At 45.2% G+C, this 24,695-nt stretch overlaps 1 protein-coding gene and 1 pseudogene across 1 annotated transcript in view; one reads left to right on the top strand and one right to left on the bottom strand.

The window, feature by feature from the left end:
* The window catches only part of LOC137318393 (zinc finger protein 3-like), a 626,361-nt gene that overhangs the window by 46,432 nt on the left and 555,234 nt on the right, over positions 1 to 24,695 (top strand). The window lies entirely within an intron of this gene.
* LOC137318358 (zinc finger protein 271-like) lies at positions 21,934 to 24,210 on the bottom strand (annotated as a pseudogene).

Genomic DNA, 24,695 nt, shown 5'->3' with positions numbered 1-24,695 from the left:
AACACACGAGATTCACCATATCAGCTGGAATAAGGTGTTTGTAAACTGCTGAACCCTTCTGCGAGGGGATGTGTGGGGAGATAGAATCGGGTCTGGGACTGCAATGGAAGGAGGCGGGTTGACTTGTTATCGAAGGGACTGTATTTAGGCAGAAATATTACTGAATGTTAATTGTAACGGGGTTTGTTTAAAAGCTCCGGGCTTCTGGGAATCCTTGAATATGAAGCCCGAGTCTGTAAGGGTTTGTGCGGAGCGCTGTGTTTTGGTTCTATTATCGAGAAACGGTTTGAAATTGGCGGTTGGAGAAAGCTGGAGGTGTTATTTTCATTCTCACAGTCGTTACCAGGGCGATATGAGAGAGTAAACCAACTCAATATCAGAGTCACATTGAACATATCCATGTACATTCATTATACCAGACATCCATGGGACTAAATTGCTACCGGGTTTGGATGTTCCAGTTTTATTTTTAATCGTCTGTAATGTAATAAGGAAAACACTTCACGAAACAAGCCCACGAGAGGGCTGTTTTGGGAAATAGAAAAGCAATGATCGATACAGTAGCTCTTCTGAGGTTTGGGTTGAGGCACTTTGTTGTTACATTTTCCTGCGCCTGAATTTTGGGTGCTTGATGCTGACACCGAGTGCCTGAAGTGGGACACAGTCCCTTCCCAGCAATGGAGATCCTGACCATGATGGGAGCAATCGTTCTAACTGAACACAAATGATTTCCGCTGTTTTCTGGGTACATGGTCCATTCTCACCCCTTCATCCTATGATCACCGTCTAATAGTCAAAGGCCGCCATATTAGATCATTGCAATGTTCCAAACCACATCTTATTTCAGGTTGTACAAAACTCTGTGTTGTTGCTTTAATTGTGGGGACCAACTCATTCCCACCCATCCTCCATATCCGCTCTCAAGTCTCTCAACCCTTCCGGGTTTGTCCTTCTGTGAGTTGGAGCAAGTGATTCAGTCACCGTTCCTTGCAGCTCTCATGCCTCAAAGTAGCACTTCTTCGAAAATGGATACAACCGGCTTTTTACTGCTGTTTGGTGAGTCGTGAAACAATTTTATACCAATTCCCGGTCTGAGTGGGCAACTGTAAGCGGGAGAGTGCGACTGAACCAGGCGGTGTCCGAACTCCGGTATCTCAGTGGATGAAAGCAACTCATAATTTGGCGTGGAGCCCTCGACATTGGAAAGCATTCAGATCGGTTGCTTGCTTGTGCTGAATTCTCTGCGGGTAACGGTGAGGGGAGTGTAACGGTGAGGGGACAATCTCTCTTCATATCGGTATTAAAGTATCTCGGATCTAGTTTTTCTTTGACAATTGAATCTATGAGAATCTGTCTGTTAAAACCTACAGCTTTGACCAACTGTTGGTCACCTGACCTAATATCTCATTTAGCGGCTCGGTGTCACATTTTGTTTGATAACGCTCCCGTGAAGCGCCTTGAGACGGGGTGAAAATTGGAGATATTGGTCTCCCGATAGCCCAGTTACTGTCTACAGTGTAGAAGTAAGATGGATATAAAAGGAAAATTCCACGATCAACATCCGCTGAGTTTGCTGATCTCTATCAAGGCGGGGGGGAGGGGCGGGGTGGAGTGGGGGCGATGGGTGATAGCAACGATACCATTGGGCTCAGAGCCCCAAAGCCATTGAATGAAATATCGGCCAAGTGTCGCCTTATCGCATCTTATTTCATCTCGAACGAGCCCTGCTATTTTTGGCGGGGCAGTGGGACTAGCTGGATTGCTCATGCATGGAGCCAGCACGGACTCGATGGGCCGAATGACCTCCTGCCGTGCAGTAACCTTCTCTGATTCTCTGATACGAAATGTTCCATGCTTGGAAGTGAGCATGCGCGTTAGGAGGGTGCAGTTATCCAGGGGTCACCACGGCTGACCTCAGGTCAATCAACCCCCTGCACTCAGACATGAGCAGATAATGCGATGGGGTATTGGAGGGCGGCCCTGAGCAACTCCCTTCGTGAATACACGTCTTTGGGGGAGATAGAGAGAAAAAAATGGGGAGAAGAAACATTTGAACACATTCAGTGGATAATCTGGGAAATATATTTTTAGCGACTCAGTTGGTGTTGAGACATTGTTCCCTCTGTCAGAGTTTAAGTTCCTCTTTCTTTGAACTAACCCACCGCTAAGTTGAAACCGCTGTCTTCCGCCATGAAGCCAACTGCTCTTCCTGTTCTCTTCAGGACTGGCCATTTTCAGTTTGCTTGCTTATTTTTCGTCCTCTATTCCATCTTGCATCTCGATTTTAGGGGTTTTGTGATATTTATGTGCGTGTGTGTACTGTCTGTACAACTAAATGTTTCTGGTGAATAATTCTGACGGCATTCAGCTCTAGGAATTTATTTTAACTCCACTTCCTCCTTCAGTGTGCTAGAATTGACCATGTCACTAAGATACAGATCTACACAGTGGGTGGAGATTAATGTTCCTCAATAAACACAGTGCTGCAGCTGCAAGTTGGGCTCAGCATTAACCCCTTATCTCCAACTTTTCATGCTGTTTTTTGTAATTAGACCCAAGTGCACCTATTGATAATTACCATGGATTAATGGAATTAGTTACAAATTTACACCTCTCGATAGACCTTATTAAGTTATGGTGGTGAAATGGAGAACAAGAGGGCACAATCTAATATATCCCCTTATTGCGAGCTTAGGAGATATTAGGTGTAATATTAAACATCTCCATCAATTTCAAGTGAATTCAATTCAATTTTATGAATAAATGAATGCCTGATAATCAGTGTGCTCCTGCACCACTATTAGGGGTGGATTTCAAAGAATTAATTAATTACTCGGTTAAAAGCCTATCAGAAAGATTGCCACAATGTATTTTCATTCAATATATTTCAACACATTCTTGGTTCTGCTACAATGTTCTTACTGTCAGGGGTTCCCATTCTGTTTGAGTGCTGTCCCTAAATAGATTCCCTTAATGAAAGCTTCGGAGATGTTAGTTGCAATGTTAAATATTTTTATTCATTTTAAGTTTCTTGAATTATATTTTATTAATAAATGAATGCCTGAGAATATATCCGTTACTGCACCTCTAATAGTGGTTGCTTTCAAAGAATTAATGAATATAACCATCGATTGGAAGAAAATCAGATAGATTGGCACAATGAATTTTCATTCAGTGTGTTTAAACACACTCTTGTTCTGCTGACTGTCCTTACTGTCAGCGGTTAAACTTCCTCTTTGTCCGAGGTGAAGCGCTTCTGAGCTGAAACCATTGGCTTCCGTTCTAAGTATTTGATATCACTGTTAAATTCTGCCTGCAATATTTTCAGATTCTTTACTTATTCATGTTCAATTTACTTCCTCCTTCCATACCGTTCACCCGAATTGTGACATTTGTAACAATGAATAAACTGTTTGTAAAAGTATCGGTTCCCAGTGAGTTCAAACACCATTCTGTTCTCATTATTTAGACTCCACCTCCTCCTTCAGTGTGCTGGAGTTGACCATATCACAGATGTAGATCTGCACAGTGTGTGAGACTAATGTCCTGAAATAAACACAGTGCTACTGCTGCCCGTTGCTCAGAAAAAAATAATGAAAGGTTTTAATCGAGAAGTTGGGGAGAGACTGTTTCCACTGGCAGGAGGGTCGGCATTTACCGTTTAATCTCCAACTACCACCTTCAAAGATTTGTGTATGTGTATCCCCAGGTCTCTCTGTTAATGCTCCCGCTGTGCAATTTGATCATTTAGGTAATATTGCCTCTTCTCACTCTTCTTTCCAAAATACATCACTTCACACTTCTCTACATTAAATGTCATCTGCCACGTGTTTCCCCTTTTCACCAATCTACCAATGTCCTCCTGAGCTCTGCCAATATCCTTCTCATTGCTTAATAAAATTTCAAGTTGACAAGAATCATAGAATCATAGAATCTTACAACGTGGAAGGAGGCCTTTCCGCCCGTCGAGTCTATGCTGGCTCCTTGAACGAGCTATCCAAATTAGTAACACACCCCAATTATTTTCTCCATAACCCTGCAAATTAGTCCCCTTCAAGTACATGTCCAATTGCCCTTTGAAAGTTCCTATGGAATCTGCTTCCATCACCCTTTCAGGTAGTGTGTTCCAGATCTTCGCAAACCTCTTTATGTAAACATTTCTCCTCATTTCCCTCTAGTTCTTTTGCCAACTCTTTGAAATCTGTGACCTCTGGTTAAAGACCACTTGCCAGCGGAAAAAGTTTCACTCTAGTTTCTCGATCAAAGCCCCTCATTATTTTGAATACCTCTATTAGGTCTGCCTTTACGCTTACCTGGTCTCAGAAGAACAACCCCAGCTTCTCCAATCTCTCCACACAACTGAAGTCCCTCTTCCCTGGTATCATCCGGGTAAATCTCCTCGTTACCCTCTCCAAGACCTTGACATCCTTCCTAAAGTGTGGTGCCCAGAGTTGTACACTGCCAAGGCATTAGTCACTTCCTTGCAACCATCATGACCTACATCTCCTTACTTACTTCAAATCAAATTACTTCTGCGTTCCAACTTTGGAATAAACACTTTCACACTCCCTGTTGCCTCGACTTTGACCCGCCATTTGTCATCATACTTCTGCGGCTGTGGAACTTCTCAACCACTCCCGTTCTTCAACCGTTGATGCCTTTGCCCCGAGTAAAACGTTTACTCTCTTCTATCCTGATCGTTCCTGCTGGTTTAATTCCAAGGGGTGCAGACTTGAGCATATCTGGATCACAACTGGTTCAGCCATCCATCACCAGATATGGCTGACCCAGAATTAGAACAAGCACTATGTCCTCTCTGAAAACCGCCTGCTGCTCCAGAATGACCCTGGGGACCAAAGATAACCTCCAGCTTCTTTTGCCCACAACACACAATCTCCATAAATCTCTTTCCCAGCCCCCTCCACACTCTCCTCCAACAACAAATACGAGGACCTAGTGAACTTCATGAAGTCTTACAGCACAGAAGAAGGCCTTTCGGCTCGTCATGCATGTGCCAGCTTTTAAATGAGCTATCAAATTAATCCCACTCCCCTGATCTTTCACCATCTCTCTGCATTCTTTCCCTTTACAACTTTCTATCCAATCCACTTTTGGAAGTTACTATTGAATCTGCTTCCACCACCATTCCAGATCATAACAACTTGTGGCGTAACAAAATTTATCCTCATCTCCTTCTGATTCTTTTGCCAATTAACATAAATCTGTATCCTCTGATTCCCGACCCTCCTGCCAGTGTAAACAGTTTCTCACTACACACTCGAACAAAACCCCTCATAATTTTGAACAACACTATTAAATCTCCACTTAACCTTCTCTGCTCTAAGGAGAACAATCCCAGTTTTTCCAGTCTCTCTACATAACCGAAGTCACTAAGATTAAGACCATCCATTCAGATGCCTGTGCTGCATCCCACAATTCCCAATATCACCAAGCCCAACCTCTCCTAAGGCTCCCCCATCATCCAGCCCTGATCCTGAGCCTTTTTCGAGTTTCCCTCCGATCTCCACGCATGTACTTTCCGAGCTGAGCTTGCCCATTAGACCCACCTCCTGCTCCCTTGACCTTATTCGGTGCAAACAGCTGATTACCCAACTTCCATTCCGGGCCCCAAACCAGCTGAAATTGTGAATGGTCAGTTTCCTCAGGTACTGTCCTCCTCTTGCCGTGAGACTGTTTGTTTCCTCTGCTTTCTCCCATTCTGATTGAATGCTGTACCTAAATACATCTCCTTATTCATGGCTTAGGCGATATTAGTTGCAATATTAAATATGTCTACGTATTTTAAGTGAATTGAATTGAATTTATTAATAAATCAATGACCATGAATAAGTCTGTTACTACACCTCGAATATTGGTGGTTTTCAAATAATTAAATAATTATTTGAAATTAACTTTCAGTTGAAAGCATATCAGAAAGATTAACACAGTGAATTTACGTTCAAAATGTTTAACCTCAGGTTTCCTTTTTCTGTATTTGCTCTCACTGCTAACTTCAACCTGATGTTATATAGAATTTACAGCATGGAAACAGTCCATTCGGCGTAAATGGTCTGTGCCGGTGTTTATGCTCCACGCGAGTCTCGCCCCATCCTACATCAGCTAACCCGATCAGCATTTCCTTCTACACCTTTATCTCTCATGTACCTATCTAGCCTCCCCTTAAAGGCATCTATACTATTCGCCCCAACTACTCCATGTGGTAACAAGTTTCACATTCTCACCACTCTCTGTGTAAAGAAGTTTCTCCTGAATTCCCTATTGGATTTATTGTGACTATTCTATATTTAGGGCTCCTGGATTTGGACTGTCTCACAAGTGGAAATATCTTCTCTACGATTACCCTATCGAACCACTTTATAATGTTTAAAACCTCTATCATGTCACCCCTCAGCCTTCTCTTTCCTCGAGAAAAGATCCCCAGCATGTTCAATCTTTCCTGATGGGCGTAACCACTCAGTTCTGGTTTCATTCTTGTAAATCTTTTTTGCACCTTCTACACTGCCTCTGCATCCTTTTTTTAATATGGCGACCAAAAGTGTGCACAGTATTCTAAGTGTGGTCTAACCAAGGTTCTATATAAGTTTAACATAACTCACCTGCTTTTCAATTTTATTGCTCTAGAAATGAACCCCAGTGCTTTGTTTGCAATTTATGGCCTTGTTAACTTTATTTGCTCCTGTTAATGATTTGTGAATCTGGACCCCTACATTGCTTCGCTCCTGTGTCCAATTTAGACGCTTATTTTCCAGGGAGTACGTGGCCTCCTTAATCCTTCTACCAAAATGTACCATATAATATTTTCAAATTCTTTACTTATTTATCTTGTATTTTTTAGTCCGCCCTCCAAAGCGATGACACTCATATTATGATGTTCGTGACAGTGAGTAAAGTGTCTCTCAAAGTACCGGTTTCCAGTGGATTCTAACACCATTCGGTTCTCATTATTTAGACTCCACTTCCTCTTTCAGTATGCTAGAGCTGACCATATCACTGAGATATAGATCTGCACAGTGGGTGGAGACTAATGTCCTTCAATAAACTCAGTGCTGCAGTTGCCCGTTGGGATCAGCATGAAGCTTTTAATCCCCAATGTTTCCATATCAATTCCCACCGTTAATGCATGCATCCATCCATCCCATAATAGAGCTCCGACACTTCTAATGCAATTCTGTTTCATGGTGTGGAGATGTGGGAATCTGTAAAAATGCACAATGTTTGGACACACACCCAACCCAGCTGCTTTCCTTTATCTTTCAGTGACGGTTTCACTCTGTCCCAAACCGGGGCTTTTGTGCATTTTGAAGAACGTTTCACGCTGTTTTGTGTCAATCGGCTCAAGGCCACCTTTTGAAAGTGACCATGGATTATTGGAATTATTTGCAAACGGACATCTTGATAGGCCTCACTGTGTACACAAATTCTCCTCATCTCGCCTCTGGTTCTTTTGCCAATAATTTTCAATCTGACCCTCTGGCCACCGACTCTTCTGCCAGTGGAAACATGTTCTCCTTATTTACTCTATCAAAACCCTTCATGAGTTTGAACACCTCTATTAAATGGCCCTTTAACATTCTCTGCTCGAAGGAGAACAATTCCAGAGTCTCTAGTCTCTCCAATTAATTGACGTTCCCTATCCTTGATATCATTCCAATAAATTTCCTCTGTACCTTCTGTAAGGTCTTGACATCCTTCCTAAAATGTTGTGCCCAGAATTGGAGGCAACACTTCAGCTGCGTTCAAAACAATGATTTATAAAGGTTTAGCATAACCTCTTTGCTTCTTTTCCCTATACCTCTATTTTTAAAGCCAATGATCCTATAAGTTTTATTTAACAGATTTATTGACTTGTACTGCCAACTTTCATGATTTGTGTACATACACCCCGAGGTCTGTCTGTTCCTGCAACACCTTTAAAATTGCACTATTTAGTTTATATTGCCTCGCCTCATTCTTCCTCCCAAAATGCATCTCTTCACACGTCTCTGTATTAAATATCATCTGCCATGTGTCTGCCCATTTTATTACCAGTCTGTCTGAAGTCTGCTACTATCCTCCTCACTGCTAACTACAATTTCAAGTTGACTACATTTTCAACCGAGCTACAAGGTGACGACTTTTTAAATAAATATTTTTAAATATTATCCTCCCCTTCTTTGAAGCACGTCTCTGTTATTGCCACTAGATCATAGTCCCATCTGGCGACTTGAGCCTGCAGCTCACGAACTTTATTTACAACGCTACGTGTGTTTTTTTTATTCCTTCATGGGATGTGGGCATCGCTGGCGAGGCCGGCATTTATAGCCCATCCCTAATTGCCCTTGAGATGGTGGTGGTGAACCGCCGTCTTGAAACGCTGCAGTCCGTGTGGTGAAGGTTCACCCACGGTGCTGTTAGGACGGGAGTTCCAGGATTTCGACCCAGCGACGATGAAGGAACGGTGATATATTTCCAAGTCGGGATAGTGTGTCACTTGGAAGGGGAACGTGCAGGTGCTGTTGTTCCTATATACCTGCTGCTCTTGTCCTTTTCGGTGGTGCAGGTCGACGGTTTGGGAGGTGCTGTCGAAGAAGCCTTGGCGAGTTGCTGCAGTGCATCCTGTGGACTGTACACACTGCAGCCACAGTGCACCGGTGGTTAAGGGAGTGAATGTTTCGGGTGGTGGATGGGGTGCCAATCAAGCGGGCTGCTTTGTCCTGGATGGTGACGAGCTTCTTGAGTGTTGGAGCTGCACCCATCCAGGCAAGTGGAGAGTATTCCATCACACTCCTGACTTGTGCCTTGTAGATGGTGCAAAGGCTTTGGGGAGTCAGGAGGTGGGTCACCCGCTGCAGAATACCCAGCCTCTGACCTGCTTTTGTCGCCACAGTATTTACGTGGCTGGACCATTTAAGTTTCTGGTCAATGGTGACCCCCAGGATGTTGATGGTGGGGGATTCGTCGCTGGTAATGCCGTTGAATGTCAAGGGGAGGTGGTTAGACTCTCTCTTGTTGGAGATGGTCATTGCCTGGCAATTGTCTGGCGCGAATTTTCCTTGCCACTTATGAGTCCAAGCCTGGATGTTGTCCAGGTCTTGCTGCAAACGGGCTCGGACTGCTTCATTATTTGAGGGGATGCGAATGGAACTGAACACTGAGGAATCATCAGTGAACATCCCCATTTCTGACCTTATGATGGAGGGAAGGTCATTGATGAAGCAACTGAAGATGCTTGGGGCTGGGACACTTCCCTGAGGAACTCCTGCTGCAATGCCCTGGGGCTGAGATGATTGGCCTCCAACAACCACTACCATCTTCCTTTGTGCTCGGTATGACTCCAGCCACTTGAGAGTTTTCCCCCTGATTCCCATTGACTTCTATATACTAGGGCTCCTTGGTGCCAAACTCGGTCAAATGCTGCCTTGATGTCAAGGGCAGTCACTCTCACCTCACCTCAGGAATTCAGCTCTTTTGTCCATATTTGGACCAAGGCTGTAATGAGGTCTGGAGTCGAGTGGTCCTGGCGGAACCCAAACTGAGCATCGGTGAGCAGGTTATTGGTGAGTAAGTGCCGCTTGATAGCACTGTCGATGACACCTTCCATCACTTTGCTGATGATTGACAGCAGACTGATAGGGCGGTAATTGACCGGATTGGATTTGTCTTGCTTTTTGTGGAAAGGACATAGGTGGGCAATTTTCCACATTGTGGGGTTGATGCCAGTGTTGCAGCTGCACTGGAACAGCTTGGCTCGAGGCGCAGCTAGTTCTGCAACACAAGGCTTCAGCACGACAGTTGGGATGTTGTCGGGGCCCATAGCCTTTGCTGTATCCAGTGCACTCAGCCGTTTCTTGATATCACGTGGAGTGAATCGAATTGGCTGAAGACTGGCTTCTGTGATGGTGGAGATATCAGGAGGAGGCAGAGATGGATCATCTACTCGGCACTTCTGGCTGAAGATGGTTGCAAACGCTTCAGCCTTGTCTTTTGCACTCATGTGCTGGACTCAACCATCATTGAGGATGGGGATGTTCACAGAGCCTCCTGCTTCCGTTAGTTGTTTCATTGTCCACCACCATTCACGACTGGATGTGGCAGGACTGCAGAGCTTTGATCTGAGTCGTAGGTTGTGAACTCGCTTAGCTCTGTCTGTAGCATGTTGCTTCCGCTGTTTAGCATGCATGTAGTCCTGAGTTGTAGCTTCACCAGGTTGGCACCTCATTTTTAGGTATGCCTGGTGCTGCCCCTGGCATGCTCTTCTACACCCTTCATTGAACTAGGATTGATCCCCTGGCTTGTTGGTAATGGTAGAGTGAGGAATATGCTGGGCCATGAGGTTACAGATTGTGCTGAAATACAATTCTGCTGCTGCCGCTGGCTCACATTGCCTCACGGATGCCCAGTTTTGAGCTGCTAGATCAAGAAGATAGATGAGGGCTGTGCAGTAGACGTGGTCTACATGGACTTTAGCAAAGCCTTTGACAAGGTACCACATAGTAGGTTGTTAGATAAGGTTAGACCTCACGGGATCCAAGGTGAGGTAGCCAATTGGATACAAATTGGATTGACGGCAGAAGACAGAGGGTGGTTGTAGAGGGTTCTTATTCAAACTGGAGGCCTGTGACCAGCGGTGTGCCTCAGGGATCGGTGCTGGGTCCGCTGTTATTTGTTATTTATATTAATGATTTGGATGAGAATTTAGGAGGGATGGTTAGTAAGTTTGCAGATGAAACCAAGATTGGTGGCATTGTGGACAGTGAAGAAGGTTATCTAGGATTGCAACGGGATCTTGATAAATTGGACCAGTGGGCCGATGAATGGCAGATGGAGTTAAATTTAGATAAATGTGAGGTGATGCATTTTGGTAGATCGAATCGGGCTAGGACCTACTCCGTTAATGGTAGGGCGTTGGGGAGAGTGAAAGAACAAAGAGATCTAGGAGTACAGGTTCATAGCTCCTTGAAAGTGGAGTCACAGGTGGATAGGGTGGAGAAGAAGGCATTCAGCATGCTTGGTTTCATTGGTCAGAACATTGAATACAGGAGCTGGGATGTCTTGTTGAAGTTGTACAAGACATTAGTTAGGCCACACTTGGAATACTGTGTACAGTTCTGATCACCCTATTATAGAAAGGATATTGTTAAACTAGAAAGAGTGCAGAAAAGATTTACTAGGATGCTACCGGGACTTGATGGTTTGACTTTTCGGGAGAGGTTGGATAGACTGAGACTTTTTTCCCTGGAGAGTGGGAGGTTAAGGGGTGATCTTATAGAAGTCTATAAAATAATGAGGGGCATAGATAAGGTCGATCGTCAAAATCTTTTCCCAAAGGTAGGGGAGTCTATAACGAGGGGGCATAGATTTAAGGTGAGAGGGGAGAGATACAAAAGGGTCCAGAGGGACAATTTTTTTCACTCAAAGGGTGGTGAGTGTCTGGAACGAGCTGCCAGAGGCAGTAGTAGAGGCGGGTACAATTTTGTCTTTTAAAAAGCATTTGGACAGTTACATGGGTAAGATGGGTATAGAGGGATATGGGCCAAGTGCAGGCAATTGGGACTAGCTTAGTGTTATAAACTGGGCGACATGGACATGTTGGGCCGAAGGGTCTGTTTCCATGTTGTAAACTTCTATGATTCTATGATTCTATGTTCTGAATCTATCCCATTTAGCACGTTGGTAGTGCCACACAACACGTTGAATGGTGTCGTCAGTGCGAACACGGGACTTCATCTCCACGAGGACGATGCGCTGGTCACTCCGACCAATACTGTAATTGACAGATGCATTTGCGACAGGTGGATTGGTGAGGACGAGGTCAAGCAGGTTTTCCCTCGTGTTGGTTCGCTCACCACCTGCCGCAGGCCCAGTCTGCCAGCTGTATCCTTCAGGACTCGGCCAGCTCAGTCAGTAGTGGCGCAACCGAGCCACTCTTGGTGATGGACATTGAATTCGCTCATCCAGAGTACATTTTGTGCCCTTGCTACCCTTAGTGCTTCCTCCAAGTGGTGCTCAACATGGAGGAGGACTGATTCATCAGCTGAGGGAGGACGGTAGGTGGTAATCAGCAGGAGGTTTCCTTGCCAATGTTTGACCTGATGCCATGAGATTTCATGGGTACCAGAGTCAATGTTGAGGACTCCCAGGGCCACTCCCTGCTTGGATTCCAGTTGAAGGAGCTGTCCACGACCGACTGTTACCGAATGGCACATTCCAAGGTCCAGGAGTATGTTCTGAGGGACGCACTGAAGTGAGGTGCTGCCTCCGAAAAGGTTCTTTGAGGAAAGGCGACCATGTAAGGACATGTCACTTTGTATGGTACAGAATGTATTTGAACATATGTACTGTGTTTTGAATTGTAATAATGAGATCTTAGTGTGCACGACCTGTATTGTATTGTTTTGAACGGTAATTGTGACATTTTCATTGAAATGTGTGTATCATTAAATTTTATGAAATAAAGCATATTTTGAAATTTTAATAAAATTTTGTGGCACAAACAGACCAATCACTAAAAGTAGCGACGCAGGTTTACAAAAAGGCGAGTCAAACACTGGGGTTGAATTCTCGAGGGATAGAATTGATAAACAAAGAAGTTATGTTAAACTTGTGTGGAGCCTTGGTTCGGCCACACTTGGATTATTGTGCACAGTCTGGTCTCCATATTATAGAAAGGATATACAGGGATTGGAGAGGGTGCAAAAAAGATTCACAGGGATGATACCAGAACTGAGGGGATATCATAATCAGGAAAGGCTGAACAGGCTGGGACTCTTTTTCTTTTGAAAAGAGAAGGCTGAGGGGTGACCTAATAGAAGTCTTTAAGATAATGATAGAATTTGGTCGGGTAGATGAAGAGAAAATGCTTCCACTTGGGAGGTAGTATAAAATTAGAGTTCATAAATATAAGACTGTCACTAATAAATCCAATGTGGAATTCAGGTGGAACTTCTTTACCGAATGAGTGGTAAGAATGTGAAATGCGCTACCACAAGGAGTACTTGAGGGAAATAACGTAGATGCATTTAAGGGGAAGGTAGATAAGCACAAGAGGCATAATGGAATATCGTATCCTGATAGGGTTAGATGGAGTAGGGAGGGAGGAGGCTCGTATGGAGCATACATGCTGGCATAAACAAGTTGGACCGAATGGCCTGTTTCTGTGCTGTAATTTCGAAGTAACTCGATGGAACTCAATGTACTATTTTGGGGGTGGTGGAAGAGCAGAGGGACCTGGGGGCGCATATTCACAAATCTTTGAAGGTGGCAGGGCAAGTTGATAAGGTGGTTAAGCAAGCGGATGGGATACATGGGTTTGTAAAGAGGGGCATTGAATAAAAAAATAGGGAAGTCATGTTAAACCCTTACAAAAGACTGGTTAGGCCTCAGCTGGAGTATTGTATCCAACACTGGGCACCACATTTTAAGAAGGATGTAAAGGCCTTGGAGAGGGTACAGAGGAGAGTTACCAGGGTGATACCAGGGATGAGGGACTTCAGTTATGTGGAGGGATTGGAGAAGCTGGGCTTGTTCTCCATGGAGCAGAAAAGGTTAAGGGGAGATCAAAAAGAGGTGATCAAAATAATTAGGCGTTTTTATAGAGCAAATAGGGGTAATTAAATAATTGGATTGATAACCAGAGGTCATCGGTTTACAATAATTGTCAAAACAACTCGAGCGGAAATAAGGAGAACATTTTTCACACGGAGTGTTTTCAAGCACTGCCTGAAAGGATGGTGTCTCTTTTCGAGGCTGTCTTCGTGTCAACATTCATATTTTCACTGGGAAACTGCAGGAACAGAGTGAAACGGGTCTGCTTGTGTCCCTGGATTCAATGTATAATGTGGAGAAATCTATAAAATTTATAATTGAATCGGTAAAAGTGAACATGGTCAATACAATTATATGAAAACTGTCAATGCTCATTGTTGTTGGACCAGTCCTTTCTGAGCACAGCTTTTAACTTTATTCCTGAGAGAGGTCTCATTAAGACAAGGTTCTGAACTTTGAGAAGTTTGTGATATATCCACGTCATCATTTACATCGGAGTCAAAGCTGCTGATGTGGCCTGTTTGTTCAAATGACTGTCACTAATAGCAATGATCAGGGGTATAACCGTGTCAGTGGAGATTTACCCCCTGTATAAATCAGGGATCGCTGTAGTGAATCCACACAGAGTGCCTGCCGGAGCTGCGGTTTCCAGGCCAACAGAAATCATTGCTTCTCACGGAAATGGGATATTCAGTAATGTATCTGATAGAATGTATGTATTATCCAGTTCTCGCAGCCGTTGGAATCCCAGGTAAGCCATTATCTCAGCTGTTCATGGTATAAATCGTTATTAAATCTGCTGCTGTACTTGATACTTTTTTTTTCTCCCATCATATATTAAGCAGTGGACTGTTCTGTCCTCAGTCTCTGCTCTTTTGGTCTTGGAGCAGCTGCATTATATGCTTTACGATTTTGTTTATCCAATTCTGGCATTGTTACTGGATTATTCTCTGTGCTGAATGTATTGGAATCAGGTGTCTGGGCTAAGAGCTGGTCTCAGACCATCAGGAGTTGTTCACAGTTTCATGTTGTGGAACTAACCTGTCCTGGAATATTTTTTTCATAAACGTGTTTTTAGTGATTGATAATGAGACAGCTCACGGTCTCAGTGTTACAAGGAGGCAGCGCAATGTCCTCCGTCCACAATAATATGGTTCAGTTTAACTGGGATTTCAATGTATTTATTGGTTATCACTATTCCGAAAGTTTATTTAATTGTGTGTGTATCTGACGCCGCTTCAGATGTCTGCCTATTGAACTAAGTTTGCAGCTGATCCTTTTACACCTCATTCTCTGCTTCACTGTCGATGAATTCACTGTAAAATGCAATGTTTTGATGTTATGTTGTATCAGTTTGCACTTTATCTGTTGGAATCATGAGCCCTTCTATTTATCTGCAGACTTTCAGCAGCAGCGGTGATGTTGGCGTTTTGTTAATTGAACAATGCCGCCATCTAACGCTGTACTTTGTAATTACAGGAGAAGGAATTTCAATTGTTGTGAGGTGTGTCTGGAAGTGGCATTCAATTCTGTTCATTCCATGCATTGTAGATGAAGTGAACAGTGTAGGTGAACAGGTGGAGAACGGGATGATCTGTAGAAACATTAAACCGTTCACAGAGACTTCACCATTAAACAAACTTACACTAAGAATAGGATCTTTGGAACACGGGGCTGGTGAGGAGAAAGCAGGCGCAGGATGTTAGGATTTACTCGGATGTCAAAAGGGGCATTGAGAAAGAAATTAGAGAGAGCGGAGAGTTAGAGAGGAGCGACAGAGAACGCGACTGAGAAGGAAAATGAGAGAGAGGGGGCAGAAGAAACGAGAGACAGACAGACAGACGCACACACACTCAGAATGAGAGCGAGAGGGGAAGAGAGAGAGAGAGCAGCAGCGGTGTGAATAATTCATCGGAATGAACTGCGAAACTTCCAGTACAATTGTGAAGAGGAAATGTGACTTCAAGGTTTTATTAGGATGTTGTCAGATTGTGAGAGTTTTATTGTACTCTCTCCGGGTGTGTTTATCACGATCAGATCCTCAGTCTGTTTATGTGAATGTTCCTTTTACTTGTTTACTGACTGAATACATGGACATAAATCAAATGTATTTGAAGAATAAAATCAGTGATTTTTTGATCGCAGTGAATTATTAGAATACTGTATTCTAGAGAATGTATATTTCAGCTTAATTCAACAAAGAACGGGGCAAATTTAATCAATGCATTTTCATTTAATTTCAGTTGCATGTACAAAGTAAATTTGTTGTACACATTATGTAGCCAACGAACTATTCACTGACACCAATAATCACAAAAATATAATGGTTGAATTTATTAATTGGATTGTGAGTTGGACCTATCGATCAGATTTCCTCCAACACTCTGCTGCAGTCTCTCCCTGTGAATCCCAGCCTCTCCTCCCACTGCATTGAATCCTCTGTCTCCTCATCCGTTACTTCTGTTTATCCGCTTTCACAAACCATCTGCTCCTGTCTCCCCTCCAGCTCCGACATGTCCTTTTCTTTGTCTCCCTCCCAATTTCACTCACTGGCTCGGCCCACAGCTGCCCCTTCCAATCCGATTCGAAGTATAAAACTTACCGACGCGGATATTGGTCTTTCCCGTTTTGTGCCGGCCCCTGTCGGCTCTCTTCATCCAGAGCAACAAACCAGCAGCACCTCCCGTTGTCCCCTCACCTTCTCGGCCATCAGTCACTGTCCCTTCTGTCTGGAACCCAAATCCGCATTTCATCGGTTCAGGAAAGCACCTTCTCCCTTCCCCACCGGCACTGCGCCCTCTCTCGGCCCTTCCAGTGGATCCGGTGTTCAATTTATTCACTTTCTGCATCAATTTCCCAATTCATTGTTTATAATTGTGTTTAAAAACATTTCTCCGCCCGAAAGCGCTGCCCAGGTCAGTGAATCAGTTTCCACCGTTTGATGCAGCAACAAAGCTGGAAATTTCACCCCAGATCATCTCAAACTGCTGCTTTGTCTCCAGGTCTGATCAGTAATTTCTCTCCTTCCTTTTCTCTCTCTTACAGTTAACTTGGTGGCGATTGTAATCCTGTCCCGAGGAAAGTGCGGTCTCTCCAAATGTATCACTCGCTACCTGGTGGGAATGGCGGCGGCCGATCTCCTGGTCGTTATCACTGATGTCATAATGTGGCGCATTGCTGAGATTTATTTCCCAGTTTCATTCTTGACCATTACCCCCGTGTGTCGTTTCATTCTCAACCTGAGTTTTGCAGTCACAGTGGCCTCTGTCTGGTTTACAGTGGTTTTCACCTTTGATCGATTTGTGGCCATTTGTTGTCAGAAGCTGAAAACAAAATATTGCACCGAGAAAACGGCGGCTGTTGTTATCGGGGTGGTGAGTGCGCTGAGCTGTTTACTAAACATTCCCTGCTACTTTGTAATTGGCCCGGAATATATAATGGACAATGTACCCCGGGGTTGTGTCTTCAAACCGACCTTTTTCACTTCACCCACATTTGCTGCGTTTGACTTGTTTCATCTTGTGTTAACTCCTTGTCTCCCATTCATTCTGATTTTGCTGTTCAATGTTCTCACTGCCAGGCACATTTTAGCGGCCAGCAGAGCCCGCAGGGGACTCCGGGGCCGCAGCAATGGAGGAAATCACAAGGATCCAGAGATGGAGAACCGAAGGAAATCCATCGTTTTACTCTTCAGTATATCAGGCAGTTTTATATTGTTATGGAGCGCAGAAGTTTTTTATTTTATCTCTCTGCGTATAACAGACGCCCAGTTCTATACGGTCAGTGACATTGAGTCAGCCGGATTCATGCTTCAACTTCTCAGTTCCTGCACCAACACGTGTATTTATGCTGTGACCCAGACTAAATTCAGAGAGGAGCTGAAGAACGGGCTGAAATACCCACTGAATCTAATTGTTACATTAGTTAAATCATAGAAACGTCTGAAGACTTTCCATCCGAAATTAAATAAAAAGTCAATTAGAGTCAATTAGAGTTTCACGTTTGGCGGTGGCGTGAGACGGGCGGTAGCGGATCGGGCGCCCGTTATTCACCGCGCCTGATTTTACTATCTATTGACATCAATGAGTTCACTAAAGTAACTGATATCAATCGAATACTTTAAATAAATTTGGAAAAAAGCAGACAGGAATTATATTTTACCCGACAAATGCGGTGTTTGTGAAATGATACAAGATGTGATTCGAACATGAAATTATTTGCTGTTATTAGTCTGGAAATAATATGATTTCAATATTAAATGTTTAATCCTGAAATGAATAAAATCAAATCCTCCTTTTCGATTGATGATTATTTCCCATCATACAGACTGCCCGGTGGGATGGACTGAGGGTGAGCTGTCAGGGTCAGACAGCGTCCTGTTCATTGGGACATTTGTTTTGACCAGAACAGAATAATAATGGACCAACACCCGGACCGTTACTAACTGGTAAAATATTAATGTAATTTCAAACTCCAGTGGGGAGTTCCGGAGATCGTTTCCTCTCTGAGCTGCTGTTCAGCAATGTTTACTCACTGCAGGGAGTTTAATGGGACATGAGTCTGGGCCTGGTTACACAGATCTATAAGGAAACCTCCTGATACATTTCTGAGACGATCAGGGGCCGGGAGATTTCTCACGGCCTCAGCAGGCCAAGGGAAAGCTCTCCTGCTCATCCTTACTCCAAAAAATATAAGTTAAAAATAAACTTCTCAGTGTTCTGGATCACTCAATGCCCATCGATAGGGCGGCTCCTCCACCCATTCGTCACCAAATTGAAATACTGTCCCAGATACGTCACAATACTCTGATTTACATATTACACGTGGTCTGACCCGGAAACAGGTGGGTGTTGCTCCGGCCGCTCTTCTCAGGACCCGACCCACGATGGTGGAGGCAGGAACTCCAACGTTAAAGGGGCGGTAAGTGACCTGACACCATTTACGAGCCTCGACCACCCCATTTCCGCCAGGCCGGGATAGTTAAAATCGGCCACACTTTTCCTGACCTCCGCCCTAATATCAATCTTCGAAGCCCACAAGCTGGTCCATTGTCTCAAACTGCACCGGTTCACAACACGTGGAGGGAAATTTTCACCATCGCTGGGGGCTGAACCGATGGAGTGGACCACCCCCACCCCCCGCTGAAAGTACAGGCCCGATTTTAATTTCTGCTCCGTCAGTTTACCGCCCAAGCAGTAAAGGTGAAATTACCCCCTACGTCTCTGACCCCAAGCTTCTGCAGGTGTGTGAAAGACATCAGACAGTGTTTGCCAAACACTAACATGAATGTGGGCGAATGGATCCATGTATTCGGGTAAAAGGTGATAACCCCCATCCACAGAGACAGGATCCCTATACCATGGAGTCGAAGAGGGGGTCACCCCCGACAGCAGTGGGACACACTGAAGCGAGGTGCGGCCCAGGCAAAAGCTCTATGGGGAAAGGCCACTGTGTTAGGCTATTTCACCTTGTATTGTACATCATGTCTTAGAAAATATATACTGTGTGTTGAATTGTAAAAATGGAATCGTAGTGTGCACGATCTGTATTGATTATTTTGAATTGTAACTGTGATATTTACATTGAACTGTGTGCATCCATAAATTTTATGAAATAAACTATATTTTGAAATACAAAAAAAAGTTCCAGTCTCGCCGTCTCTGTTGTTATTGGACAGTGAAGAGAGTAAACACTGCCAGACTGTAAAGATGCGGGTAGTAATACAAAGAGCATCTATAGGGACTGTAGAGCAGCAAAGGGGCTTTTGGTGTCCAGGTACACCAAACAATAAAGGTCTGTTATTATTGGATGGTGAAGAGTGGAAAGCGAGCGCACCATGTACCAAAAATAACATTGAAGATCCCAATTTCTAGGCTGTCATATCGCAATGAATAGAAAGATATGCTGATCGGGTTAGATGAAGAAGGGTGACAGGAGGCTCATGTGGAGCATAATCCCCGGCATGGACCTTCTGCACATTCTATGTAATTCTATTGCTGGCACCAGGTGAGAAATAGGAGAATTTTCCGAATGGTGAGAAATTGGGGACTGTCGAGGAGCAAAGAGACTTAGGTGCCCAGGTACAGCAATCACAAAAAAACTAGTGCACATGTACCAAAAATTATTTTAAATTTCGAGGCTGTCGTATCCCAAGGTATCAGGTACTTCGCAAACTCTCTGGAATTTGCTGACACAATCAGGCACCACGACCTCCCTCGCTGGTCCATTCCATCCATCCAGCACCATCTGCATTAAAAAATTGTAAACAATTTTACAACACCAAGTTATAGCCCAGCAATTTTATTTGAAATTCACAAGCTTTCGGAGGCTTCCTCCTTCCTCAGGTGAACGTTCACCTGAGGAAGGAGGAAGCCTCCGAAAGCTTGTGAATTTCAAATAAAATTGCTGGGCTATAACTTGGTGTTGTAAAATTGTTTACAATTGTCAACCCCAGTCCATCACCGGCATCTCCACATCATGCATTAAAAAAAGTTACATTCAAGCATTCTGCTCATCCTATGCCCCAGGTGGATAAGACGAATAGTGGCGGGAGGACCCAGGCCTTCAGCCTTATGTGAGTTTAGACATTTCTGTTTTAAATTCAGATTATTGTATTTGCATTTTTTCCTTTTTTGGTACATTTCTAATTTTATTTCATTCTTGCACATTTTGCATTTTAAACAAATTCTCCAACCCTGTGCGCAGTGAGTGCTGAATCCGGGCCCTTTGATTGACAGCTCTCTCCTCCCCCCGTCTCCTGGGCTGACACCTTCCACCACGTGACACTCTGAAGCGTCACTCACCTTTGCGCGCTGACGTCACGAGGCGTATGTGCCGCTCGGGCCAGAGGGATGCCGCACATGCGCTGCGCGGTTCCTGTGCCGCGTTCCCTTAGCAACAGGCCGGCGCCGGGAAGATGATGGCGGGCGGGCGGTGCTGTGGGCGGGGGCGAGGCCGACAGAGGGAGGGCCCGCACCCGGGAGTGGCCTGAGAGGGGAGGGTGGGGAGACGGGGGGAGTTACTCGGGGCCTCCTGAATCTCCACTCTGTCAGCGCCCGGTGTCGAGCTGGGCTCGGGGGGGAGTCACTCTCCCGCCTCCCAGTCAAACGGGCCGTGGGTCGGAGCCCAAACGTGAGCGAGAATCAAACAGCACAGAGAGAGGCCGCTCGGCCCATCGCGCCCGTGCCGGCCCTGTGAAAGAGGCCGCTCGGCCCATCGTGCCTGTGCCGGCCCTGTGAAAGAGGCCGCTCGGCCCATCGTGCCTGTGCCGGCCCTGTGAAAGAGGCCGCTCGGCCCATCGCGCCTGTGCCGGCCCTGTGAAAGAGCGATCCCATTAGTCCCACTCCCCCCTGCTCTTTCCCCACAGTCCCGCAAATTTCCGCCCTTCAAGGATTGAGCCGATTCCCTTTTGAAAGTTATTATTGAATCTGCTCCCACCGCCCTTTCAGGCAGTGAATTCCAGATCAGAACAACTCGCTGCCGAAAAACATTCTCCTCATCTCCCTCTGGCTCTTTTCCCAATTCCCTTCAATCTGTGTCCTCTGGTTACCGACCCTCCCGCCAGTGGCAACAGTTGCAAGGGAGGGAGGTGGTCTTTGAGACCGTCCGTGCTCTGTTGTAAGATCTCACTGTGTGTGTCTTGTTCCAGCCGTTCCCATTTGTACCTGTGACCTGACTGGCGGATTCTGCGAACTCGACTGCTGCTGTGACCCTGACTGTTCCCCCGCGGACATCAATGTCTTCACCACCTGTCTGCCGGGCAGTGAACCATACGTTTCTGTTCGTGTGTTCGTACATTGGCTCCCGGTCCGACATTTTAAGATCCTCATCCTCGTGTTCAAAACTTTCCATGGTCCTCGCCCTCTCCCTATCTCTGTAACCTCCTCCAACAGATTTAATCTCCTCCGACAACCCCATGTCACTCCACCCTATCATGGATTCTACCCCACCCATTTATCTCCTCCCACAGCCCATGTACACTCTACGCACAGTCATTGCTGGGACACTCAGTCCTGTCATACACACAGTCAGTGCTGGGACACTCAGTCCTGTTATACACACAGTCAGTGCTGGGACATTCAGTCCTGTTATACACACAGTCAGTGCATGGACACCCAGTCCTGTCATACACACAGTCAGTGCTGGGACATTCAGTCCTGTTATACACACAGTCAGTGCTGGGACAATCAGTCCTGTCAGACTTGGATGTCTTGTATATCCATCTTTTAAAAGGTATAGGAACTCAGTTCTAAGATGGATTCGACTCACTTCATAATAATCCTCAATCAGCTTGTCTTATCATCAAGATGTCAAGCACTGGACACACTGTCTTCAAAGGAAAGCTGATTTATTTGACTCTTGTACAGAATACAGTAAAAATGGGTTATTAACATCAGAAACAAACTCCAACTGTCAGAATGAACATGGTTCAGTCCTGGATGTGATTAACAGCAGCAATAACAGCAGAATCCAACCCCTGTAATCACATGTGAACTCGCTGGTGACTCAGCAGGTGGGATGATTGAGTGAATCCATTCCCACACACAGAGCAGGTGAACGGCCTCTCCCCAGTGTGATTACGTTCGTGTCTCAGCAGATTCCACTTTCTTTTAAAGCTCTTCTCACAGACAGAACATTTCAGGGGTCTCTTATCAGTGTGAACAAGTTGATGTTCAATGAGGCTGGATAACTGAATGAATCCTTTCCCACACACGGAGCAGGTGAACGGCCTCTCCCCAGTGTGAATGCGTTGGTGTGTCAGCAGATCCTTTTTTCTTTTAAAGCTCTTCTCACAGTCGGAACATTTAAAAAGTCTCTTATCAGTGTGAACAAGTTGGTGTTCAATCAGGTTGGATGAGTGAGTGAATCCCTTCCCACACAGGGAGCAGGTGAACGGCCTCTCCCCAGTGTGAACTCGCTGGTGACTCAACAGGTGGGATGATCGAGTGAATCCCTTCCCACACACGGAGCAGGTAAACGGCCTCTCCCCAGTGTGAACTCGCTGGTGTCTCAGCAGGTCGGACGAATGAGTGAAACTTTTCCCACACTCAGTGCAGGTGAACGGACCCTCTCCAGCGTGAATTTGCTGGTGTCTCAGCAGATCCCTTATTCTTTTAAAGCTCTTCTCACAGTCAGAACATTTAAAGGGTCTCTTATCAGTGTGAACAAGTTGGTGTTCAATGAGGTTGGATGACTGAGTGAATCCCTTCCCACACGCAGAGCAGGTGAACGGCCTCTCCCCAGTGTGAACTCGCTGGTGTTTCAGCAGATCCCTTGTTCTTTTAAAGCTCTTCTCACAGTCAGAACATTTAAAGGGTCTCTTATCAGTGTGAACAAGTTGGTGTTCAATGAGGCCGGATGACAGAGTGAAACCCGTCCCACACACAGAGCAGGTGAACGGCCTCTCCCCAGTGTGAACTCGCTGGTGTATCAGCAGATGGGATGACTGAGTGAATCTCTTCCCACACTCAGTGCAGATGAACGGCCTCTCCCCAGTGTGAGTCCGTTGGTGTGTCAGTAGATCCTTTTTACTTTTAAAGCTCTTTTCACATTCAGAACATTTGAAAGGTCTCTGATCAGTATGAACAAGTTGATGTGCCAGAAGATTGGATGAATGAATGAATCCTTTCTCACACACGGAGCAGGTGAACGGCCTCTCCCCAGTGTGACTGCGTCGATGAGTTTCCAGCTGGGACGGGGAACTGAATCCCTTCCCACAGTCCCCACATTTCCACGGTTTCTCCGTGCTGCGGGTGTCCTCGAGTCTCTCCAGGTTGGACGATTAGTTGAAGCCTCGTCCACACACAGAACACGTGTTTGGTTTCTCCACGCTGTGAATGGTCTGATGTGTTTTCAGGCTGTGTAACTGGTTAAAGCTCTTTCCACAGTCAGTGCACTGGAACACTCTCACTCGGGTGTATGTGTCTCGGTGATTTTCCAGTTACACTGATGTTTGAAATATTTTCCCACAGACAGAACAGACAAACATTTCTCCTTCTATATTCAAAGGCCGATGATCTTCAGGTGCTGGTGAATTGAGTGACTGTCAGGTCTCCATGTGATATTTGGTTTGAGTTTCTCATCTTCAAATCCTCCCCTTGTAATACCCTGTAAAAGGAGTTTACAAAAGTCTTCACTGTGAATACAGGGAATACAGGATAGAAATTCAGAGCAGGGAATTCCAGTTTCTATGGAACATTCTTCCCATTCATTCTCCCAGACTGTAAATCCCCGGCCCGCACACTCACCCTCCTCCCTCTGCTGAAATCCAAACCCATCGCACCACCTCCAACATCTTTCCTTCTATTTCAGTTTTCTTTCTTCCATGAAGGTGTTGACTCTGACTGGGTTCAGTTCTGCACTCACTGGTTCCACTCCCTCTCCTCCCCTGAAGGTGTTGACTCTGGCAGGGTTCAGTTCTACACTCACTGGTTCGTCTCCCTCTCCTCCCCTGAAGGTGCTGACTCTGGTTAGGTTGAGTTCTACACTCACTGGTTCCCCTCACTCTCCTCCCCTGAAGGTGCTGACTCTGGTTAGGTTCAGTTCCACAATCACTTGATCCCCTCCCTCTCCTACCCTGAAGGTGCTGTCTCTGGCTAGGTATTTATGCTCTCGTCCTCTTTTCAACACAGTGTCCCTCCCTATAGCTGCCTGTAAGCTGTCCATCTGTAATAGCTCCCACTTTTGGTGATGTCCGCTACCTGACCAGCCACCATTTCTCCTTTATTTACAGACACTCCCTGATCAATCACCATTTATGCTTAATTTATAGACGCTCCCTGACCAGTCACCGTTTCTCCTTCATTTATAGACACTCCCTGACCAGTCACCATTTCTGCTACATTTGTGGACACTCCATGACGTGGCATTATTTATCCTTCATTTACAGACACTCCCTGACCCGTAACCATTTCTTCTTCATTTACAGACACTCCCTGACCAGTCATCATTTCTCCTTCATTTTTGGCACTGCCTGACCAGTCATCATTTCTCCTTCATTTATAGGCACTGCCTGATCGGTCACCTCCTCTCTCCTCATCTCCCTCCAGATGTCCGTTCAATCTGAACAAGGCCCTTGCCATCCACAATCTTATTGCGGATGGTTGCATTTCGGAACATAGGAACAAGAGTCGGCCATTCAGCCCCACGAT

Source organism: Heptranchias perlo, unplaced genomic scaffold, assembly GCF_035084215.1.
Source record: "Heptranchias perlo isolate sHepPer1 unplaced genomic scaffold, sHepPer1.hap1 HAP1_SCAFFOLD_70, whole genome shotgun sequence".
Taxonomy (NCBI): Eukaryota; Metazoa; Chordata; class Chondrichthyes; order Hexanchiformes; family Hexanchidae; genus Heptranchias; species Heptranchias perlo.
Note: the sequence above shows the minus strand (reverse complement) of the source record. Positions and strands in the feature narration are given on the sequence as shown.